The sequence below is a fragment of the Carettochelys insculpta genome, chromosome 19, assembly GCF_033958435.1.
Source record: "Carettochelys insculpta isolate YL-2023 chromosome 19, ASM3395843v1, whole genome shotgun sequence".
NCBI lineage: Eukaryota > Metazoa > Chordata > Testudines > Carettochelyidae > Carettochelys > Carettochelys insculpta.
In genome coordinates, this window is record NC_134155.1 from 11,335,338 (window position 1) to 11,349,201 (window position 13,864).

Here is a 13,864-nt window from a genome sequence, read left to right on the forward strand (position 1 = left end):
GCCATGTGGCACAAGCTGCAGCTTGCCCCACTCTACCGTGCCCTCCTGGCCTGCTGAGCCCCACTTCTCTGGGGCCGTGGGAAGCTGCCTGCGGCGAAGTGTGTCTCTGTGGGCCCAGAGAGCGCAGCAGAGCAGAGCAGAGCAGAGCAGAGCAGCGCAGCCTGCTGCTTGCGCCGGGAGGTGAATATAAGGGCAGGGCTGAGGGGAGGGAGACCAATACAGCAGCACACAGACAATCCAGGAAGTTTTTGGAGAATGTTGGGGATAACTTCTTGGTACAAGTGCTGAAGGAACCGACCAGGGGCCGTGTGCAACTTGCCTGCTGCTCACAAACAGGGAAGAACTAGTAGAAGAAATAGAAGTGGGAGGGAACCTGGGCTGCAGCGACCATGAGATCGTAGACTTCAGGATCCGGACAAAAGGAAGAAGGGTGAGCAGTAACATACAGACCCTTGATTTCAGAAGAGCAGACTTTGACACTCCCTAAGAGACCGGATGAGCAGGATCCCTTGGGAAATGAAGATGAAGGGGAAAAGAGTTGAAGAGAACTGGCAGTATTTTAAAGAAGCCTTACTGAAGGCACAGGAACAAACGATCCTGCTGTGTAGTAAGAAATGTAAACATGGTAGGCAACCAGCTTGGTTTAACACGGAAATCCTTAGTCAGCTTAAATTCAAAAATGATGCATACAAGAAATGGAAATGTTGACAGTTGACTAAGGAGGAGTATAAACATACGGCTGGAGAATGCTGGGCAGTAATCAGGAAAGCGAAAGCACAATTGGAACTGCAGCTGGCAAGGGATGTGAAGAGTAACAAGAAGGGTTTCTACAGGCATGTGAACAATAAACAGGTTGTCAGAGAAGGTGTGGGACCATTACTGGATGAGGGGGTAAACTAGTGACAGATGATGCAGGAAAAGCTGAAGTACTCAATGCTTTTTTTGCCTCAGCCTTAACGGACAAAGTCAACTTCCCTATGACGGTCCTAGATGATGCAGTATGGGAAGGTGGAGGGCAGCCATCTGTGGGGAAGGAACAAATTCTGGGCTACCTAGAAAAACTAGATGTGCACAAGTCCGTGGGTCTGGATTTAATGCACCCCAGGGTACTGAGGGAATTGGCAGAGGTCATTGCTGAACCTTTGGCCATTATTCTTGAAGACTCTTGGAGATTGGGGGAGATACCAGATGACTGGAAGAAGGCAAACGTAGTGCCCATCTTTAAAAAAGGAAAGAAGGACAATCCAGGGAACTATAGACCCATCAGCCTTACCTCAATCCCTGGGAAAATAATGGAGGGAATCCTCAAGAAATCAATTTTGAAGCACTTGGAAGAGGGGAAAGTGATCAAAAGTAGTCAACATGGATTCACCTGGGGCAAGTCTTGCCTGACCAGTATGATCAGCTTCTATGACAAGGTAACAAGCTCTGTGGACATGGGGAAGTCAGTGGATGTGATATACCTTGACTTCAGCAAGGCTTTTGATATGGTCTCCCACAACATTCTTGTCCATAAGTTAAGGAAATATGGATTGGATCCTTGGACTATAAGATGGATAGAAAGCTGGCTTGATGGTCGGGCCCAATGGGTAGTGGTCAATGGCTCGATATCTGGATGGCGGTCTGTTTCAAGCGGAATGCCGCAAGGCTCGGTTCTGGGGCCTGTGTTATTCAACATCTTTATTAATGACCTGGATGAGGGACTGGATTGCACCCTCAGCAAGTTTGCAGATGACACAAAACTAGGGGAAGAGGTAGATACGTTGGAGGGTAGAGAGAGAATCCAGAGTGACCTGGATAAATTGGAGGACTGGGCCAAAAGAAATCTGCTGTGGTTCAATAAGGAGAAGTGTAGAGTCCTGCACCTGGGGCGGAAGAATCCCAAGCATTGTTATAGGCTGGGGACCGACTGGCTCAGCAGCAGTACGATGGAAAGGTACCTAGGGGTTATGGTGGTTGAAAGGCTGGATATGAGCAAACAGTGTGCCCTTGTAGCCAAGAAAGCTAATGGCATACTGGGGTGCATTAGGAGGAGCATTTCAAGCAGATCTAGAGAAGTAGTTATTCCTCTTTATTTGGCACTAGTGAGGCCACATCTGGAATACTGTGTCCAGTTTTGGATCCCCCAGTATAAAAAGGATGTGAATTTGCTGGAGCAGGTTCAGCGAAGGGCAACAAAAATGATTAAGGGTCTGGAGCACAAGACCTATGAGGATAGGCTGAGGGATTTGGGCTTGTTTATTTTACAGAAGAGAAGACTTAGAGGTGATTTAATAGCAGCCTTCAGCTTCCTGAAGGGGAGCTCTAAAAAGGAGGGTGAGAAACTGTTCTCAGTGGTGTCAGATGGCAGAACAAGGAGCAATGGTCAGAAGTTGAAGAGGGAGAGGTGTAGGTTAGATATTAGGAAAAACTACTTCACCAGACGGGCGGTGAAGCATTGGAATGCGTTGCCTAGAGAGGTGGTGGATTCTCCATCCCTTGAGGTTTTTAAGTCCTGGCTGGGCAAGGTCCTGGCTGGGATGACTGAGTGGGGGTTGATCCTGCTTGAAGCAAGGGGCTGGACTAGATGACCTCCTGAGGTCCCTTCAGCCCTGTGATTCTGTGAGGTGACCCCCTGCTGCTGCCATCTACCACCACTGTCCTGCCCCAGGTAATCCCCCACCAGACTGGTTAGGTTGGGGGGCAGAGTGGAGTAGGGGCAGGACATGTAGTGCAGCAGGGGTTGTCCAGGGCCCTGCCTCCCCCACCAGGATGACCCTGATTGCCTGAACCACCAGGCTGTCCTTCCAGCCACCGAAGTATGACAAGTCCCTCCGGGTGTTGAAAATACAGCGGTTCAGTCAAATGCTTTTCCTGCCCTTTCCCTTCACACGTACTTCAGGCACATGCCCCAGTTCAGCTAAGTAGTATTGCTGTGACAAGTGGGGCTGAGAAACGTTGCAGGGGCATCGTTCACTACCGGGGTTTTTGGGCTAGGCTGGTGCGGAGGGGACCCTGGATATCAGCCACAGCCAAGGTGAACAATTAAAGCCGGACGTGGTTTGTACTCCCTTTGTTTCATTAATATTGTATTGTCTTATTAAAGAAATCAGACAGTTCCTAGGCAACAGTGATGCTCCTCTGTTCTACCCCCACTGGGTGCTGCTGCTTGATGGGAAACATCTCCCGGTTTGTGCAGCGAGGCGACCGCTGCGTCTCCCCCCTCCCGATCCTTACAGCCACCTCTGCAGCCGCGTGCGGAAAAAGCAGCTGTGCACTTCCCAGCTCCGGGACTTGGGCACGCGCTGGCCCTCGCCCCCGCAGCCCAGCGTGCTTTCTCTGCTCCAAGACAGCCCCCTCTCCTGGGGATGCCGTCAGCCCCGAGCTGTACTTAAGCCGGAGCACAGGAAGACAATAGCTGCCCCTCCCCTCTGCAGGCGGTCGTGATGAAAGCCCACGCGTCACACTGTGAGGTGGCACTGGAGGGGCCAGCCAGGGATGTCCTGTTTCTCCACTCGGTGTTGCACGTTCCGCTTTGGTGCGCGAGCGGCTGGGAGCACAGAGCTGGAGGGCTTGGGAAATGGTTAGCCAGTGGGCAGCGGCGCAGCTCCACAGGCGGGGTATCAGGCTTGCTCGACTAACCAGCTCCTTTGGGGCTGCTGCTTATGGCCCCAGAGGTGCAGCCTCAGAACTGGCTGTTGTCGAGAGAGCCGGGATCGTGTTGGTGGGTGATCAGACACCAGCTGCTGCTCTGATTTTCTGCTCAGTCTGGGGTTAAAGGGTTCCTTGGTTGGTGCAGCACTGGGCATATTTCCTCTTTTCTCAAGCACTGTGGCCGGCACCAGCCGGCTGGACACACCGCCCTGTAATCTGAGCTTCCTCTTTGACACGGGCCCGTCTCTGGTTCTCAGGGCCAGGCAACAGCCAACCTGACTGATCCGTCTTCTGTCTGCCGCACCTCTGATATCGCGTGCCCCTGGCATGACAGCGGTACAAATAATAAACAGAACTGCTTGCAGCTGGCACGTGGGTGGGCGAGGCCAGGGTGGCTGACCACCTAATTGCGCAAAACTGAATTGGCCTGTACCGCCCCTTCCCACAGGCCCCATCCTGTCGCTGAGGCCCTGCCCCGGACTCAGTCCATCCCTCCTCGCTCTGTTGCTTGCTTTCCCCACCTTGTTCACGCTTACTGGACTAAGGGGGAGGGCTCAGGTGCAGGATGGGGTAGGGTCTCCGGCTGGGGGTTGCAAGCTCAGGGTGGGATGTGGGAGGAGGGACTTCGGAGAGAGTTCCAGGCAGGAACCAGGAGCTGGTGTGCAGAGTGGGATGCGGGGGGTCTGGACTCTGCAGGAGGTGGCCTCAGGCTGGGGCTGAGGGGTGCAGGCTGCAGCTGGGGTGTAGGTGCTGGGGATGAAGGGTTTGGGGTTCAGGAGGTGGCTTCAGGCTGGGGCAGGATGTTGGAGGCATGGATGGAAGAGGGCTCTGGCTGGAGGTGAGGGCTCTAAGATGGGCCTGCATGTGAGAAGTTTGGGGTGCAAGAGGGTTGGGGTTGGGCATGTGCAGGCTTGGGGAAGGACTCTGGGAGTAGGAGGGAGATCCAGGCTGAGGCGTGGGGTTTGGGAGGCAGGGCCTAAGGGAGGCTTGCTGCAGCTTCCAGGGAGCAGCCATCAGCTAGGCAGGTGGTGGGCAGCCAGGGAGGCGCCGGGCACTGCCTCCCCAGCAACAGGGGCCATCCCCATGGCTTCCAGCCAACTGGCACTGCTGGCAGGGCTGACCCAGCAGGGCCTGGCTGGTGGGTGGGCCCAAGGCAGCGTGCCGGCAGTGAGGCCCAAGCTCTGGGTCAGCTGCAGCATGGGGCCCAAGGCACCTGCCTTCCTCCCCTTGCCCTAAGGCTGGGCCTGGCTGTGGAAGCAATGCCTTTGGGCGTGAAGACAGCATGCGGAGATCTCTGGCTGCCCCTGAGCCTAGGGACTGCAGGGCCATGGGTGCTGCTTCTGGGAAGGGCAGGAGGGAGCTGGCCTTCTCTCCCCGCCAAGCTGCTGGCCTGCCAGGGTCCCTTTTTGAGTGGGTGTTCCAGCCGCGGCCCTAGGCGAGGCGGGTGGGGAGGTGCCTGGTGCCACTCACACACAGGCTATCCATGCTGTCAAACCCCGAGCTCGCTCCCAGGAGACAGGTGGGAAACCCACCACGCTTAGCAATGGCGCTTACTTGTTTGCAAGCAGCACTGGGGTCTGCTGGTGAGAGCTCCAAAGTTGAGCGCAGTGTCTCCGCTCAGTGGAGCGCTTGGGCAGCCGCCCAGGAGAAATTCAGGTGCTGCCCAACTGATGAGCAGAGCTCCCACAGCCAGCAGCATGCGTTTTGATGGTGGTTCACATCCTCACATGCCTTGGTGCACATAACAAAATTTATTCTGCCCCACGGGTGGAAGAAGTTAGCGGGAACTGTGGTCAAGAGACCTGGGTTCTGCCACTGGCTCTACTCTTGGCTGGCTCTGACCCCTTGGGCAAGTTGCTTAAATACTCTTTCTGCTTCAGTTTCCCCTCGTCCCCTGTGTCTGTCCTGACTGTCACAACGGTAAGCTCTTGGGCTTGGGGCTGACTCTTTTTTTTTTTTTTTTGCCTGTGTGCTTGTACAGCACCTAGCACAGTGAGGCTACGAGGCAGTGGCCTCTTGGGCTCGCTAGAACACAGTAATAGCAATGGGGATGCTACAGTGATGTTTCCAGGGCAGCCCCATGGCTAGACGGCATCTGAAAAGCCCCAGTCAGCCCTAGCTGTACAGGAATGTAGGGTAATTAGCAGCAGGCTGGTACCTAGGGTCAGTTATGGAGATCCAGTGAACACACTGAGCCTTTGTTTACCCTAAAAAGGGAGAATTGCTCCAGGAATTAAGGTACTTGAATTTACCACCTGGGCTGGAAAAGCAGAATTATTTCGCCAGCCATCAGTAGGTGAAACTTTGAAGCTGTCCTGCCTGGCTTTTCTCTGAGGCGCCCTACACTGCCGCATCCCCCTCAGACGGCGCTGGCAAAGTGCTCCACAGCCTTTGGGTGTATTGACTCTTCCTGCTGTTTAGTTCTTGCTCAGCTGTCTCAGCATCCCCCCCTCCACTCTCCAGAGTGGCGTCATTCTAATCAGTGTTTCCTTCTACTTGCCCAGATCCGTCCCTCGCCTTTGAGTTGGGCAGTTCCTCAGAACTGGATGTGATCTGATGCTGAAGACATTTTCCCTGTGGGCTGTACTGTTCCTTCGGGCTTCCTTCTGAGTCTAAAAGTTCTTGATGCAAACTCTAGGTTTCAGATCTTCCTGTCTGTTCCACTCCCTGCTTTCGCTCCGTATCCTCCTTGGATGAAGGCACACGAGGGATCGCTCTTGGACAGTTGGCTGTTCCTGTTGCTGGAATGCATTCCATTAAATACAACAAGAAGTCCTGACAAAGTGGGTCTTTGCCCACAAATGCTTATGCTCCAAATGATCTTTTAGTCTATAAGGTGTCACAGGACTACTTATTGTTTTTGAAGATACAGACGAGCTCGGCTACCTCTCTGGTATATTCCATCCTTTGCAAACAGCTTGACTGTATTAGGAGACTGTGAAGAAGGCTGAACTGTGGAAGGAGGCCAGGAGGTGGGGTCCAGGTCTGCCTTCAAGTGGGGATGGTCTTGTGGTTAGGCAGACCCAAGTTTTCTTTGACCAACAATAGCAGTGAAGCAGCAGCAGCATGAGCTAGCCACTCAGATATATACCCAGGGCCCAGGTGAGGCCATGTAGTCTCTGCTGCCCCAGCTTTACTGTTGCTGCAGAATGTAAGAACGGCCATACTTGGTCAGACCGAAGGTCCGTCTAGCCCAGTATTCTGTCTTCCAGCAGTGGCCAGTGTCGGCTGCCCCAGAGGAATAAACAGAACAGGGAATCAAGTGATCCATCCCCTGTCACTCATTCCCAGATCTGACAAACAGAGGGTCACCATTCCTACCCATCCTGGCTAATAACCTTTTGATGGACCTATCCTCCATGAAGTTATCTAGTTCTTTTTTTGAACCCTGTTAAAGTCCTGGTCTTCAGAACATCCTCTGGCAAGGAGTTCCACAGGTTGGCTGTGCATTGTATAAAGAAATGCTTCCTTTTGTTTGTTGTAAACCTGCTACCTATTAATTTCATGTGGTGAGCCCTAGTTCTTGTACTATGGAAACAAGTAACAACTTGTTCTTGTTTGCTTTCTCCACACGAGTCATGGTTTTATAGCTCCCTGTCATATCCATCCTTAGTTTCCTCTTTCCTAAGATGAAGTCACAGTCTTTTTAATCTCTCCTTATACTTATCTAGATCTAGGCTAGTTTAAGAATGTCTATATAGGTTGAACCTTTCTCATCTAGCACCGTTGGGACTTGACCAGTGCCGAACAAGAGAATTTGCCAGACCATGGGAGGTCAATATTGTCTCGCAGCATTACCAACACTTTCACTTCTGACTAGGCTCTTGGAAGACATTTAGGGGTAAATTACAGCTAATAACAGCACAGAACACTGACAGCCAGGACTGGTGGCTGGAAACAAACTTGATGGGACCATGGGAAACTTGGTCCCACCCATGATAAGTGGGCGTCCAGCTCACTAAAAGTATTGCTGGATTGTGAGTGTTGCCAGATGAGAGAGTTTCAGACTAGAGAGGTTCAGCCTGTACATGTAGCAGCCGCACTTCTGACTCTAGTGTAGGGGTACATTGAGGATACAATGACTGGCACAGTGGGGCTCTGGACTGAGGTTAGGGCTTCCAGATGCTACCATTTTCTAAATAATACTAATAATGCCTCTAAATTGAAGACCAGCAGTCCTGTAGCACTTGAAAGGCTAACATTTATTGAACAAGTAATGAGCTTTTGTGGGTAAAGACCACTTAAAGGTACGCTTGACTTGAGAAAACATGTTTATAGCTGTATTTACAGTTCATCTGGGGAACAGTAAGTGGGAACGAAATGTATATCTATAAAACTCCATGAATTACAATGTTTGTTTCTTGCAACCAGGAAGGGCAATTGCTGGTGACATTAGAAGCTTATGAATACCACTTTACCCTGTGAAGTAACCTTAAATGATCACTGAATTAGCACTCAAACCCCAGCAGTTTCTAATATGAGAAAAATCTGTGGCCAAAATAAAAGTTGAAAAAAAAAAAAAGCGAACTGGTATTTCACCCATCTGGTTCCAAAGATCATAGCTGATGTCTGCTGTTCAGCCTATTAAACTAGTGATGATGGAGGTTGTAAGCTCTTGAGTCTCCCTGGGTAAGGAACTAGTTGATGAAAACATAAACACTTTAATTAAAAATGAAATTACAGGAAAGCCGTTTCTTAATGCAGGATAAGCATGAAATGCCTCTTACTCTCTCCCAGGGTCCAGTGAATTTGCAAGGCGCTAGCAATAAAAATGGGGTGGTTCAAACCCACTCTCTGGAACAAGGCCTGTGTTTAGAATTTGTCTGCAGCTGAGTGTATAGCTAGAGCATGGTTTCCCAAACTGGGAGGCATGTCCCCCTGTGGGGGTATGAAGAAATTGCAGGGGGATGTGAAGTGACCCAGGCCGCCCCCCACCCATCACTTCCCCCAAACAAAGAAAAAGCTGGCCTTTGCTTCTGGCTCTCAGCCCCTGCCATTTTACGTGGGTGACCCGGCGCAGCTGCTATAAAAAGGAAGCAGCCAGCAAAGACCCACATGGAACTAGCTGCCTTCTGCAAATGAGTGTGTGTGGGTTGGGGAGAGGTGGGGGAGGAGGAGGAGGAAGATGGAGTTAGATCGGGGGCTGGGGGTGCCTGGCTCGGGAGGGGGAGAGGGTGAGAGTGGGGAACTGGGGGTGCCTGGCTTTGGGGGAGGGGAGGGTCTCAGGCAGAGGGGGCTCATGGGGCTTGGGCAGCTGGCTTGTGGGGCTTGGGCAGCTGGCCCCAGTATCATGGGGCTTGGGCAGCTTGGTATTGGTGGGCAGCTGGCCCTGGAAGTGTGGGGCTCAGGCGTGCAGCTGGCCCCAGCGACGGGCAGGTAAGTGGCTGGCCCTGGCAGCATGGGGCTTGGTTGGCTTGGACAGGTGACTCTGTCAGCACAGGGTTCAGGTGGGCGGGCGGGCAGCTGGCACGGACAGCTCTGGGGCTGCCACAGGGCACAGGCACCTGGCCAGCTGGGGCTGCACCAGGCACCTGCAAGCGGCCAAGAGAAACTATTTGTGCTTATTTTTAATTTGAAAGAACAATTTTATATTCTTATTTTTGGGTTTATTTTAAATTCCGAATTGAATGGTTTCGTTAAAAGGGGGGTGGGGTGGGGCGTGAGGGTTTCTCAAAGATCCAAAGGGGACGTGATGCTGAGAAGTTTGGGAGCTGCCTCTCTGGAGCGTCTATTCCAAGTGCACATTGGAAGGCGATCTTGTCTGGAGGGCAGTGGTCCCTGTAAGCTGATCACTAGGGCAGCTGCCCGGGAGTGACGAGCAGAGCACCCACGGCTACCCCCAGGGGGCAGCTTGTGTTTCTATTGGTGCACATGCACAGAAGCCTTGGAGCCCATAACACAATGTATTCTGCCCCTGGATGGATGAAGTTAGAGGGAACCCTGCTGGAGGGATGCCTACAGAGCTACTTGAGGTGGAGGACAAACTCAGCCTGCAGCCTTGATTTAAACAAGTGTTCCTAGACTAGAAAACCCATGGAAATTGGTGTGAATTATTGCGATTTCTTAACTGAGATCAGGGCCTCATTGGGCTAGGCACTGTACAGACACACAGTGAGACCTACAATTGCTTACAGTCTAAATAAACAAGACAAAGGGGAAAGGGTGTATTAATATCTCCCGTATACAGATGGGGAACTGAGGTACAGAGAGAGTCAGGAGAGAAAAAGGTGGGTTCCTCGCGTGACTTAGCTGACGCAGGGTAAAATTTCAAAATTGGCCTTTAGCTCGGCTTGAAAACTGAGGTTGGTTCTGTGGTCCCGACCAGTGTTCCCTGTAAGCTGAGCGCTTGGATGACTGCCCCGGAGAGATTCAGGTGCTACCCAACTGATTAGCAGAGTGCCCACAGCTGGCAGCATGTGTTTGTACTGGTGGTGCACATAATAAAATTTATTCTGCCTCTGGATGGAAAAAGTTTGAGAGAAAACTGGTCCAGACTGCCACCAGCGTAGTTATGTTGATGGGGGCATGAAGAGGCCTGATTCCCATGGGAGACAGATATCTCTGTGTCCAGTGGGATTTTCAGAAGCATTGATTTGCATCTTTGGGGATGCAACACCCCCAGGTCTAAACACCTTTAAGAATCTGTCAGTTTCCCATCTGCCAGCTGGGGTCAAAATACCTCCTAGGGGTGGCGGGAGGAAAAACCCATCAAAGATGTTACTGTGGTCATGGGAGCCTGTAAGCCCAATAGCTAGTGGAGGATGTGAACAGTACTCAGTGCCTGGCAGGATGGGAGCCTGCAGGCAGGTATTGGTTCTTCACTCTTTGCAGCCAGATCCTAATGTGGAGGTAATGTATGCTGGAGCAGATGGAACAGTTTATTTGTGATGAAAATTTAATGGTGCAATGTTAGCAGCAGACAGCCTGTGGTACATTGCAATCGATAAACATGGGAGAACATTGCTTAAAGGCTGGGAAGCAAACTGCGGAGCCGGGTGGGAGTACTGCAGAGGGTTCAGGGGCTTAATTTTTCAAAGAGTAACTGATATTATGCAATGTTGACGGGATGAGCCGTTCGCTGCCTAGATTTAAAGCCCGGTAGATGTGAGTGCTTTTCACAGTTGCTGAAGTGTAGCATTCAGATTTTGGGGGGAAGGGAGGCATTGCCCAAGACTGAAATAACACCAGTGTGATCTTTGGAGCTCGCTCTTTGGCTGAGCCTGTTGTGATCAGAACCATGGTTCTTCCACCCCTAGACTGGGCCCTGGGTACAGCGTCCTGTATCTCCACCATTTTTACCCAGTAGTCTGAGTGGGTTTTTCCCTTCAGGAGTCTGTGTCCATTGACAAGATAGCCTGCTTATACCCAAGTATGGCTTAATCTTAACAGCAGGAATGAAGGATAACACAAAAGAAAAAAGATGTTCCAACAAGTCCCTACGTACTTGTGTCTTGCGGTTTCCCACATTTGAACGAGGCCTAAGGGAATGGACAGTTTTCTCTAGGACTCTCAGATCAGGCCCAGGACGTGTAATCCCAGGCTCCTTGCAGCACATCTGTATGTTTCCCGGGAATGGATATTTCCATTCAACCTTCTTGCCACTACATTTCTTTCCGTTAAACACACACCCAGAGCGCCTCCCCCATCCCTCGCGCTCAGTCCCTCTTCTTCCTCACCAAAGCCTCTTCCATGGCCTGAAAGATGTAGAAAGCCAGTCCACCCCCCAGTCTCCAGCACTAATTGTCCCAGCCATGCGTGTTCCAAGAGGCAGTCCTTTGGGCTGTGGGACTTCCCCTCCCGCTTTCCATTCCAGGTCCTGTCACCCATAAAGCAGGGCCCATCATCAGTGAGGGCTCGGCAGGGGCCAGTGCCTCAGGAGCTCGGCGGTCCGGTTCAGTTGCTAGGCACCGAATCGGAGACATTGATGCCTTTTTGAGAAGCAGGAAAACAGATCTTGAAGTGCCCCCCCCATAGCACTCTTGAGCTCTAACTTGTTGAGTCTGTCCTGCCGATGCTGCCCCCGTTGCTGGGTGATCCCAGGGCATAGCTGTGGGTAGGCCTGAGTGGGCCAGAGCCCACCCACTAAGCATCCAGGCCCCCGCCAAATCAGGGCTGGAGCCCCACAAACCACAGGCTGGGACTCTTAACCCCCAGCTGAGTGTCTGTCAGCCTGGCTGCATCGTTCTCCTGTCCATACTGCATGTGGCTGCCCCGGCCCCAGCGCTAGGCCCACAGGGGCGGGGGAAGCCTCATGGGGGGACGGTCTGGGCAGGGCTAGTGCTGAGGCCAGAGGCTGTGGCAGCAGCACATGGCGCCAACAGAAGAGCGATGCACCAGGTCCCCCATTCCTCCTGCCCGCTCTTGCCAGGGCTCTGCCCCGTTCTGTGCCTTCCTCTCCCCAGGGTACCAGATCCCTCCCACTCCCCTTCCCACCCCAGGGATGTGCTCCACGAGGGAACGTCTGGGCGGAGCGAGCGGTGCTGGGACAGGAATGAGGGCTGCGGAGGCCAGTATGCAGCACAGGCAGGAGAGTGGACACCAAGGTGGGGTTGGGAGAGGTGGGTGGAGCTCAAACCCACTGAGGTCCTCCTTTGGCCCGTGGATGCACCCTGCAGCCAAGGTGCCTGCTGAGCAGTAAGAGGTGGGGGGAGGCAGGTCCCCCATCCGTCCCGTCCCCTCTTCCTAGAGCTCATTGGACCCCTCCCATCTACTCCCCACGGCACTGCATCCTTTTGCCCCCACATCATCACCCACCCACTTTGCCTGGCCTAGCTCTGCCCCTGCTGTGACCTGAGTGCCTTCTGGAAGGGTGAGAATCAACTTGACTTGCATGTCACATGCAGCTTGTTCTTTCTCTTCTCTGCCCCGAGGGAGAGCCCAGCACCGGGCTGCCTGTTTGGTTTTTGCTCAGCTGCACGAAGTGGAACTCTGCGGTAATAGGGCCACAGAGCGAACACCCGCCCTGGGAGATGTCAGACTAACACGTAGCCTGGGAGGGTTGGAAGAGAAAGGGATGATTTGTGCTACCCTGCCTCCGCAGCTCAGGATAACGCGGTGATGAAGGCTACGGTGTCCTCAGATTAGATTACGCGTCACAAATTGGTTTGAAGCCAATGACCTGGGTAGCTGGGGAAATTGAGATCATGTGGGACTAGGCGGTGTGTCCAAACCTGGGCGGGATGAGACACGTCCTGCCTGGTGACACGCTGCAGAACACCGACACTCCAGACAAGTGTGTGACAGCAGAGCCCTGCAGCTGCGTGGGAGGGGTTGGGGACCAGGCTGCCCTGACCATCTGTCACATTGCCATAAGCACATGTATCCAGACGGGGGAAACACCTGATTATGCAGTAGGTGGGATCTCCCAAAGGCAGCCGGGGGCAGCCTTCACTCACGCAGAGCATCATCGAGAGTTCTTTCGCCCTCCAGGGGGATTATATTATTGGCATTTACACATCCAATGAAACTCTTAAGCAGCATGGCCTAGTGCAGGGGTCAGCAACCTTCAGCTCCGGAGCCACATGCATCTCTTTAAGGACTTCTTTGTGGCTCCCGACACTATAACTGCAAAGGTTTAAAAAAAAAAAAAAAACCCTCCTGATTATTTTCAATAAACTGTGAATGTCTAAAAGCCCAGAAATGAACAACTCATACCTAAATAGCAAACCATGTGTGATCTCAAGATGCTGGATAACACCCCCTAGCGTCCTTCGGAGAGAGAGAGAGAAGATTTGTGAGTGAAAGTCAGGAAGACAGTGGTACAAGCACACATGTGAAGTGTGAGGAAATAGGATATGTAGAAAGTTTGTGAGCGTCCTTCAGTAAACATGTATCTCATTAAAATCGTGTGCTCTGTTCTTAACATAGGGGTTACAAAAAGTACGGTTTGTTGTTTGTTAACAATTGTCTCGTATTGACATGCATTGCAGCGTTTGAATTTATTCTTTACCTAATTGGAAAAAATGGCTCTTGCTATTATGGTTGCCGACCCCTGGCCTAGTGGATAGAGCGCTGGGTTGGGACCCAGGAGATGTAGACTCGACTCCTGATTCTTGACATGACCCTGATAAGTGACCTCTGGCAAGTCATGTGACCATTTGGTTTCCCCATCTGTAACATGAGGATAATTATACCTACTTCCTTTGTAAAGAGCTTTGAGAGCTACTGCTGAAAGGGCTGGATAAGAGCTAGGTATTACAATTATTTGGGGGAATTTAAAACATAGTCTTTT

At 52.1% G+C, this 13,864-nt stretch overlaps 1 protein-coding gene across 7 annotated transcripts in view; it reads left to right on the forward strand.

Annotated features, from left to right (window-relative positions):
• SGSM2 (small G protein signaling modulator 2) overlaps positions 1-13,864 on the forward strand; it is a 149,105-nt gene that overhangs the window by 74,668 nt on the left and 60,573 nt on the right. The gene's annotated exons all lie outside the window — the stretch shown is intronic.